We start from the raw sequence: 10,000 nt of genomic DNA, 5'->3' as shown, positions 1-10,000 counted from the left end.
AAGATTATTACACAAGTCAGAGCCCGCCTAACGATACAACATGGGGATATGCCAATGATAATTATCATGGAAGTAACAAGAAATGGGTAATGTACATACAGGTTGAGGTAAACTGGGTTAGAGTCGTGGACGTGGAAGCTGAGTTCTGTTCCAAGAAAATAAAATAATAGCTCGAAAAATTATTTACGTGATACATCTCAGAAAAATTTAATTGACTAAACTGTCATTTGGGTACATGGTAATGGAGCTATTTGGAATAGTAAAAAGAAAAAGGAAAAATCCTTGAAGATCTGCTACACACTAAACCTTCGAGTCACACCTGGACACAAAACTGTCGCAGAGAAACACTCATCCGTTGCGTGACAATTAATTGCCAGTGTCGTTACCCTCGGCACGCCTTTGAGACGGGCGGGATCTACAACAATAGATAAGGGTGAATGAAAAGAGGTAATGTTATCCGTAGAGTCTCCTAATAGTTACAATGTGATAACAAGGACAAGTCTAGAGAGCCTTAGAAGCATCGGCTGTCAGCACCACTGACTCCTGATACTCCGATTTTCAGGTCTACAGTACTATAAAAGAAAATCCTGTCACCAAGTTGTGAAATCACCGTTGTAACAAATCTCACTGAAATATATAATTCCAGCATAGCTGATTAAAGTAATTCTAGCATTAATAAACATCAAATTAAAAAGACAAATTTCCACCTATCCCTCGATCGTAACGAACGTGGATGACTGACATCTGTGACGTCAAAAATCATTCCCGTAACGGGTAACAGTGATATGTCAAGCAAAGGGTAAGTAAGACTTGTCTGCTTACTTACAAAGCTTACAGGTATTCACATGCTGGTTATAATAAAAGTTAGGGACAGCATCTGCTCAAGTTTAGTTAAGTCTGTCTTTGCAGAGAAAAAATGTCTGTTTCAAGCAGAAGCACATGAGGTTCAAGGTTAAAAGGTACCTATCCCTATGTTATTATACACTCTCGGTTATTACGGCTCCAATAAAAAACTAAGAAGACTGACTGCCTTGCATCAACTCAGCAATAAAAGAAAATAGTGGGTTAGAGTGAAAAGTATTACTCAAGCACTCCCCTCTCGCATGAAAAAGATACAGGCAAAAGCTCAGGAACCAAACATAAATTAGTAAATGCGATGATGCAGGTTATGGTCGTGTGGTGGAAAGATAGACGAAGCAGCGTCAGGCTGAAACTCAAGCCGGCGCTAGTCTTTGGAGACGATCACTATGCACCATTCTGTGTATTAAAAAGTAGATCGTAAAGCTCAAATTTTCGTCCACCTATTTATCTGACTATTTATGCCTAAATGCCTATTTATGCAAAAGTTTCAGAGACCTAAGCAGTCCTGGTTCACACCCGGCAAGTCATCAACTGACCGAATCCTAGTGTCATGGCTCTCTTCCATGGCGCATTCCTTCCCAGTTAGAATGATTATGCAAATTTTTCTGTCGCTCATATGTTCGGGTCACCGTGAATCACTCTTTGGCTGTCACCGTGATTTTTGCACTTCGTCTCCTGGTCACGGGAACGGCTGGTTTGGATCGGCTAGTAAGGTTGCCAGCTGTGCGAGATTGAACCTGGAGAATTGTAGGATACCTTTAAACGCGAAACTGTCACGGCTGCCGAGGATTGGAGAGCGCAAATGGTCTAGCAGGGGCATTCCCTCGAAGGAGACACTGGAGAATATAGAGAAGAGTCATGCTGCCAGGCTGGCTGGGAACTTGGAGCGATACAGGTCTCTTATGTCATGAAGGACAATAACCCTTCTGAGGAGGATAGTAGGAGGAGTATATGTCTATCATTAGTAGCTCGCTGTGTTTTGTATGTGCACGAGTTAGTTAAGTTGTTAACTTCATCCTCCTGTGGTAGTGTTTGTTCAGAGGGTTGTCTTTTCTAAAGTCACGCTTCTCGCTGCTCTCGGGTGTAAGAATTCCAGTGCAGCCTCGCCGCGCTGCGCTGCCTGTGAGAGGTCGGCCAAAAGCTGCTAGACGCTTCAATTCTCGTCTGTGGGGACATTTGTTTTTTGAGCTTCTGGCTCTTGTTGTTCTTCGCAGTATTCTGCCGTTGTGTAAAGCTCTATGTTTGTTAGTAAACTACCCAGTCTATGTCATAGTGAGCTCTGTGTTAGGTTTTCTAAAATTCCCGCGTCCGCAGGATCTTGTGTCCTCCGCTCACCGCCGCCAAGGGGTTGTGTCATGACCTGGGGCCGCGCCCCGTCTCTCTCTCTCTCTCTCTCTCTCTCTCTCTCTCTCTCTCTCTCTCTCTCTCTCTCTCTTCCCTGCCAGCTGGGCCTCATCACCGCCATTCCGGGCATCCTGCAAAGCCTTGCAGCGCAAGGCAGGCGGGTGCGGCTCAACTGGATCCCCGACCATGTGGGAGTCAGAGGGAACGACGCCGCTGACGAGGCCGCCAAGAGGGCAGCCCAAGGCCCCACCGTCACCAACCCTGTGCGGCCAAGCTTACAACAGGCTAAGACACAGACCAAACACGCAGCATCCCACCACGACCACCAGCAGCTCCGAGAACAGGAGGGGACAGAGAAGCAGGCGGCCTGGTATGCTGCAGCCACCGCCTACACCCAACTGGACGCTGCTTACCAGCAGCGCAGAGAAGACGACACGTTGCTACAGCGCCTCAAACTAGGCTACTGCACCAGGGAGGAGCTGTACGACGGCTTCGATGGGCGGATATGCGAGCACTGCGAAGAACGCGCCCGCCGCCCCATGGTGCACTACCTCCTGTCCTGCCCAGCCAACGCTCGCCTCAGGCCAGCGCCAGCGACTGCCGCCCATTCTGCAGGAGACGGCCGGCCCCTGAGGCGGTGTGAAGCCAAGGCAGCCTTCACGGTCCGACACCCACCGACACAAGTCCTCCTCGATGTGCTACGGGCGGCACCTCCCCCACGGTGACCAACGCCCGCACTCCGCACACCCGGGCGACGGGTGGCCAGACGAGAGGGTGAACCAACGCGAGCACCCCCACCTCCCCTAGGCGTGAGGCGCGCTGACAGCGACGCCACGACACCACGCCGCTACCCTGCACCGCCTCCGAACACCCCCGACAGCGGCGGGCCGATGCCCGCTTTGTCCAACTACAACATATTGTAACATGAAAAATTATGTATCCAAGTATGTGCCTGTAATGAATGCAAATTACGTGCATTATAAATGTTGTATAGTTGTATAATAAACCTCTACAAACAAAAGTTCTCCACAATGGAGTCACCAACAGGTTTTAACCTAGAGACAGCTTAGCGGAACCATACGGCCCAACTCTAGCAATTGGGTATCTGTCTCGAAATAACGGGTTATCAGATGTTTCACAAAGACATAAAGGGCAGAAAGGGAGGTGGAGTTGCGCTATATGTTAAAGACTCACTTAAATGTTTAGTTACCAATTCAGTCAAAACTAACATGGATTCAGAATCAGTTTGGGTGGACGTTTACATAGGGAAAGAAAAACTAACTCTAGGAGTTCTGTACAGGCCACCCAACCTTAACAGGCAGGACACGAGTATATTACTACAGGAGATTGGCAGGGCGAGTAGGAGTAAAAATGTCTGCGTAATGGGGGACTTTAATTATAGGAATATAGACTGAGAAGACCTAGTGGTTGACCTGGAAGCCGAGGATTTTCTTGAAGTTATACAAGATAATTTCCTTAAGCAGGTAGTTACTGAGCCTACCAGAAGAGATAACATATTAGACTTAGTCCTAACTAATAATGAAAACTTGCTACATGAGCTGGGGGTGGGCGGAAAGTTAGGAAATAGTGATCACAGAACGGTTCGTTTTAGCTTAGACTGGGCGGTAGCCCGCTAGCCAAACCCAGTGTTAGTGCCAGATTTTAGAAGAGCAAATTACGAGGGGCTTCGAAGACATCTTGAAGGGGTAAACTGGGATAATTTAGGGATTCATGAGGGCCAGAACTGTGGGTTGGAGAGATAGGAGAACCAGGTAGAAATGTCTTACAATAATCTAGTTAGAGTAATAGTAGAGGGGCAAGGACAGCATATACCACAGCGAACACTTAGAAAAGAAAACAATGACCCTAAGTGGATGACTCGTGGGCTAAAACATGAAATTGGGTTAAAAAAGGGAATTTATCAGAAAATAAAGAATGGTGAAACACATCTCAGGGGCCGGTATGTTGAACTATCTAGATTAGTGAAGAAAAACACCAGGATAGCAAAAAGAAATTATGAGATCAAAGCAGCAAATGAGGTGAAAAGTAATCCTAAGGGCTTCTTTCAGATGTAGAGAACAAAAACAAGGGAGAAAATTGGACCGCTGAAAACAAACTCAGGGGAGCTAGTGAAAAATTACGAAAATATGTGCACATTGCTCAACGACTACTTCCTTTCAGTATTCACAAAAGAGGATCGAACGACTATTCCGGAAAGGGTTCAGGTGTACGAGGGCGGGGATGGCGATAAATTGAGGGATATAATTATTACCAGGCAAGTAGTTCAGGATGAGATAGATAAACTTAAGAAGAATAAGTCGCCAGGTCCTGACGTGATATTTCCGAGGGTATTAAAGGAATTAGGTGATGTACTCAGTGACCCACTAACCGTCATCTTTAAGATGTCGGTAAATACTGGATATGTGCCCAGCCTATGGAAAGTAGTTAATGTGACGCCGATTTTCAAAAAGGGGGACAGGTCAGGTGCTTCAAACTATCGCCCAATTAGCTTAACATCGGTTATAGGCAAGATGCTGGAGTCCATAATAGCCAGGAACATTCGGGAGCATCTAGAGAAACATAGCTTAATTTACGATTCGCAGCATGGGTTCACTAAAGATAGGTCATGCCTTACCAATCTCTTGTCCTTCAACAATAAAGTATATGAGGCGGTAGACAGAGATGAAAATTATGATGTAATCTATCTTGATTTTAGTAAAGCGCTTGACAAAGTTCCTCACCAACGACTGTTGCTTAAATTACAGGCTCACGGAGTAGAGGGTAAAGTTTTGAACTGGGTCAAGGCGTGGCTTAGCAATAGGAAGCAAAGAGTGCAAATCAATGGTAAAAGATCTGACTGGGGATGCGTTACAAGTGGGGTCCCACAAGGTTCGGTATTAGGTCCATTTTTGTTTATTATTTATATCAATGACTTAGATACAGGAATTAGTAGTGATGTCAGTAAGTTTGCAGATGATACCAAGATCGGTAGAGTAATTGAGTCGGATCAGAACGCTAGTATTCTCCAGGATGAACTAAACAGATTGTATGACCGGCCGGATAAATGGCAGATGGAGTTCAATGTAGGGAAGTGCAGTATTCTGAGTGTAGGCTGGACCAACCCCTCTCATAACTATTGCTTAAATGACACTCTCATAAGCAGGTCTGGGTGCGAGAGAGATTTAGGGGTCTTAGTGAGCTCTGATCTCCGTCCAAGGGCACAATGCATTCAAGCTAGAAATCGAGCAAATAGGGTACTGGGATTTATTTCAAGGAGCGTAAGCAGCAGAAGCGCCGAAGTCTTCCTCAAACTATATTTAGCATTAGTTAGACCTCATCTCGACTATGCGGCTCAGTTCTGGTCACCTTACTATAGAATGGATATCAAAATGTTAGAATCAGTGCAGAGGAGGATGACTAAGATGATTCAGGGGTTGAGAAACTTGCCATACGAGGAAAGACTCAAACAGTTAAACTTACATTCTCTAGAAAGGCGAAGGGTGCGTGGAGACATGATAAATTTATAAATTTATAAATGGATGAAGGGCTTTAATAAGGGGGATATTCATAAGGTTTTGTTGGTAAGAGAGCCGGGTAGGACACGAAGTAACTTAGTACGAGGTACGGCTCGCTTCTTTCTGACCCTGCCGCCGCCGACGCCGCCGCCCGCGCCGCCTTCGCTGCTGGCAATGGTCTGTACCCCACCTCGCGACCCAAGCCACCACCCCACCCGGAGATTTCGCCCACAGCAGGCCACACCCAGCCTCCGGCCCTCACCACGTGACCCGTGGCTACCACGCCGCCGGTGGGATCCAGCACCTCGCCGCGCCAAGCTTCGTGACCTTCCCACGTGCCCCTAGGCTTCTCCGCCGCCGGCAGGCTCCCGCTTCTCACCGCGCCAGCCACCGAAGACCCACGTGGAGGTTCCCGCCCTCGCCCCGCGCACACCTCGCCTCGGGCCGCCCCCACGGACTCCGGCCCCGCACCCACGCAGGTGTTGCCCTCCTCGTCACCGCACAGCCACTCCTCGTTACCCCGCCACCACTGCCATCGCTTCACCTCCAGTAGTAGCCCCATACACAGCCCCGGCGTCTGCTACTACCACAGGAGGTTCGGGAAGGATACCAGGAAGTGCACGTCTCCCTGCAGCTTCCAGGATTCGTCGCAACAGCCCCGGCGTGCTCTAACAGCGCATAGCGTCCGCCAGCACAGCACGAAGCTGTTCCATATTTTTTATCCACTCTCCCGCACCAACTTCCTCATCGACACAGGAGTTGTAGTAGTAGTAGTAGTAGTAGTAGTAGTAGTAGTAGTAGTAGTAGTAGTAGTAGCAGTAGTAGTAAAGTTGCAGTAATAGAAGTAGTAGTAGTAGTAGTAGTAGTAGTAGTAGTAGTAGTAGTAGTAGTAGTAGTAGTAGTAGTAGTAGTAGTAGTAGTAAAGTTCTTGTAGTAGTAGAATAGTAGTAGTACTACTATAGTGGTAGTAATTGTTGTGATATTTGTAGTGGTAATAGTAGCAGTAGTTACAATAGAAGCAATAGTAGTAGTAGTTGTTGTTGTAGTAGTGGTAGTAGTAGTAGTAGTAGTAGTAATATATTATTAGTATTACATAGTAGGAGCAGTAATAGTAGTAGTAGTAGTAGCGTATTACTGTTTAATGAGCTCAATCCGGCACCTTCACCCACACACGCACGCACGTACTAACTCACCATCAGACATGTGGATAACGTGAATGACACAGAAAGCGAGGATGACAAGTGTTACCAAGATCACTAATAGCATCCTTTTTCCTCCTCTCCCTCCTCCGACTCCTATTCTTCTCTCCTTCATCCTCTTTTTTTATGATGCACCTACAGAAAGGAGAAAAGGAAACTAAAATATTATGATCCTCTGTTCTTTTGCTTTGTTTTCAAATTTTATATACAGCGTCTTTTTATCTATCTTTATATATATTTTTTTTTTGCTCAATAATTTACAGTTTGACGTAGTAAACCTGCACTGTAGATTTATTTTAACACTCTGCCCATGATGCAAGTAGGGATTTTTGTGTGGCCTACTGGTTGATCCCAACACGTCAGAACGATAATTATTATCATCCATTTCTCTTATTTTACTAATTTCCTTACACTACTATAAGTTGGATGATCACCGCTAAGGGCTATTGAACAAACAAGAATATTTAAAAATAAATTATTTGATTTCGCCAGATACTTCATACACTCACAAACACTACAAGACAATCAGCATATCGAAATTTTTATCCTTTCCTTGTCAGTGATATCTTTATTGAACATGAATCAACGCCAATTATAGCTTTAGAAGCTTAATATTTATTGGGAAGAAGTAGACGAATTGAAAAATATATTGCATTAGTTAAAAGGACCATTTCATATGCTATCACAGAGTAAAAGTTGTAGCAAGTAAGTGCCAATTTAGACTTAGCATTAATGTCAACCTAATATCGACGATGATGCCTTTTTTTCGATTTTTTTATTATTTATTTATTTATTTATTTATTTTTACGTCTTGGCCTATTGCGCCGGTAGGCTTCTTCCCGGTGGATCCTGATGGTCGGTCCAAGGCTTCTTCCCGGTGGGTCCTGATGGTCGGCCCAGCCCGTTCTGGCGCAGGCGAGTGTTTATAGTGGCGCCATCTTGCATTGGCTCATGCTGCCCCCCCCGGAGCTCATCTTTAATCCCAGAATCTAGAGTCCGGGTTGATAGGTGGTCTTCTGGACAGCTTGTGGGTAGTTTTAAGCCACTCGGCGGCGGCTGAAAAATCGCAGCTTGGTGGCACCGGTCGGGGATTGAACTCGCGTCCTCCTGAACGCGGGGCCGTCTTGCTATCTGTTCAGCCACCGCCTACCCGAGTTAGCTAACCAATTGTATAAATGAAACATGGAAAATGGAAACATGGAAGGAGCAGAGGGAAACTTAACTCTCGCACAAATTAAATGAACAGACTCCTGATGAACTTACCAGAATAGGGACAATAAGCGTCTTGCCCGTGTGAGATGCGGAGTGTGGATGAACACACTTGATACGTAGAGCGCAGGTGCACAACACGAGCCGACAAAACAAATGCTGAGCAGCTGCTAACACAGCTGTTGTTAGCACATGAATAATTAATATGATAGACAGGAAATATATGGGATGCAACACTTGTTCTCTCACCAACGCCTTTGTCGATGAAAAACTGCCCAGTAAAAAATTGCATATACTATATATTTTTTTCAAATACATAAACATTCATTTCTTAATTAATTTTACTTTCATTTTATTTTTCTCTTTTCATCAAGTACTGTTTCTATTATATTCCTTTTCACCTTGCAGATCTTATTTTAAATAACTTTTTAATATAATCTGAATTTATTTTTCCCCTGTTACCCTTCATTATTGCTTTACGCGTTATATTTGCTCTCGTTTTAATCCCTTTTTTTCTCTGCTTATTAGTGCATTATAGGGACAGGCAAATAAATAAATATTAAGAATCGAAACACATTCTATGAACTAATAACTGAATGAATAAACAAATAAATAAATAAATACGAAACAAAAAAAACTTGCATGTTGACATAAATGGCTATCCTGGCATGTAGGTGTAGTGACCCGTTAAACACACCATTCTCTTTCTCTTCTTCCACTCTCAACACTAATATCTTGTCTTCATATTCATCAGACTGCGAGTCACTACATGTAAATATATGTATATAATCACTCCTATTATTATAAACATTAACATACTGAAACTCCATCACCATAGAGCCATTATTGGAAATATTAGCGCATATGAACTTCTGTAAATAATTAATCGCCGTTCTTAAAAACATATATATTCTCGGAAATAAACGAGACACGCTAGTTCTCGTCGACAGACCGACTTGGTCGGCTAGATTTCGATCGCCGATAGAGTCGGTCTGTCGGCTCCCTGCTACGGGCCGCCTATGGCAAAGGCCCGTGCTCCCTCTTGCAAGAGGGAGCAATCTTCCCCCCCCCCCCCCCCCCCTTTAGGCAAACAGAGACACGCCAGTCCTCGTCGACAGACCGACTTGGTCGGCTAGATTTCGATCGCCGATAGAGTCGGTCTGTCGGCTTCCTGCTACGGGCCGCCTATGGCAAAGGCCCGTGCTCCCTCTTGCAAGAGGTAGCAATCTCTCTCCCCCCCCCCCCCCTCCCTTTTTAGGCCGTGGAACGCCAGCACTCCTCGGGCGGGCAGCCGGGTGGCCCTTCTACGGAGGCGAGGTGGACCCGTGGGATCATTCTCGCTTAGGGCCACCCCTCCGTGGTCAAGTTGACCAGTCGGCTGCTCGCACGCGTCAGCTACGGGTGTCTGCTGGGCGCCTGCCCAGAGAGCCCGTGCCTCCGTCGCTGCTCGCCGGCTCTTACTCGTGGCTGTGGCGGCGGCGGAGGCTTCCCCACACCTGCCGCACGCCAGCGGCGGGTTCTTCCCTGCGACGGGCGGTCGCACCGACAAAGGCCCGTTCCCCCTTTTTAGGGGGTATATCCTTCACCACCATCACCACCTGGCTTGTCAGAGACACGCCAGTCCTCGTCGGCAGACCGACTCGGTCGGCTAGATTTCGATCGCCGATAGAGTCGGTCTGTCGGCACCCTGCTACGGGCCGCCAATAGGCTAAGCCCGTGCTCCCCCGCGCAGGGAGGGAGCATTTTTACCCTCTTACCGGGCCGTCTGAAGACAAGGGCCCGTTCCCCTAGTGATAGTACTAGGGGCAAATCTTTAACAACAACAACTTGCTTGTCCCCCAGCCACAACTGCGACGGGCCGTCGCTACGACA

General features: G+C 46.4%; 1 pseudogene; it reads left to right on the top strand.

The window, feature by feature from the left end:
* LOC127003117 (basic proline-rich protein-like) overlaps positions 1-10,000 on the top strand; it is an 18,507-nt pseudogene that overhangs the window by 5,476 nt on the left and 3,031 nt on the right.

The sequence above is a fragment of the Eriocheir sinensis genome, chromosome 24 (genome assembly GCF_024679095.1).
Source record: "Eriocheir sinensis breed Jianghai 21 chromosome 24, ASM2467909v1, whole genome shotgun sequence".
Classification (NCBI taxonomy): domain Eukaryota; kingdom Metazoa; phylum Arthropoda; class Malacostraca; order Decapoda; family Varunidae; genus Eriocheir; species Eriocheir sinensis.
This window is presented reverse-complemented; position numbering and strand designations above follow the sequence as displayed.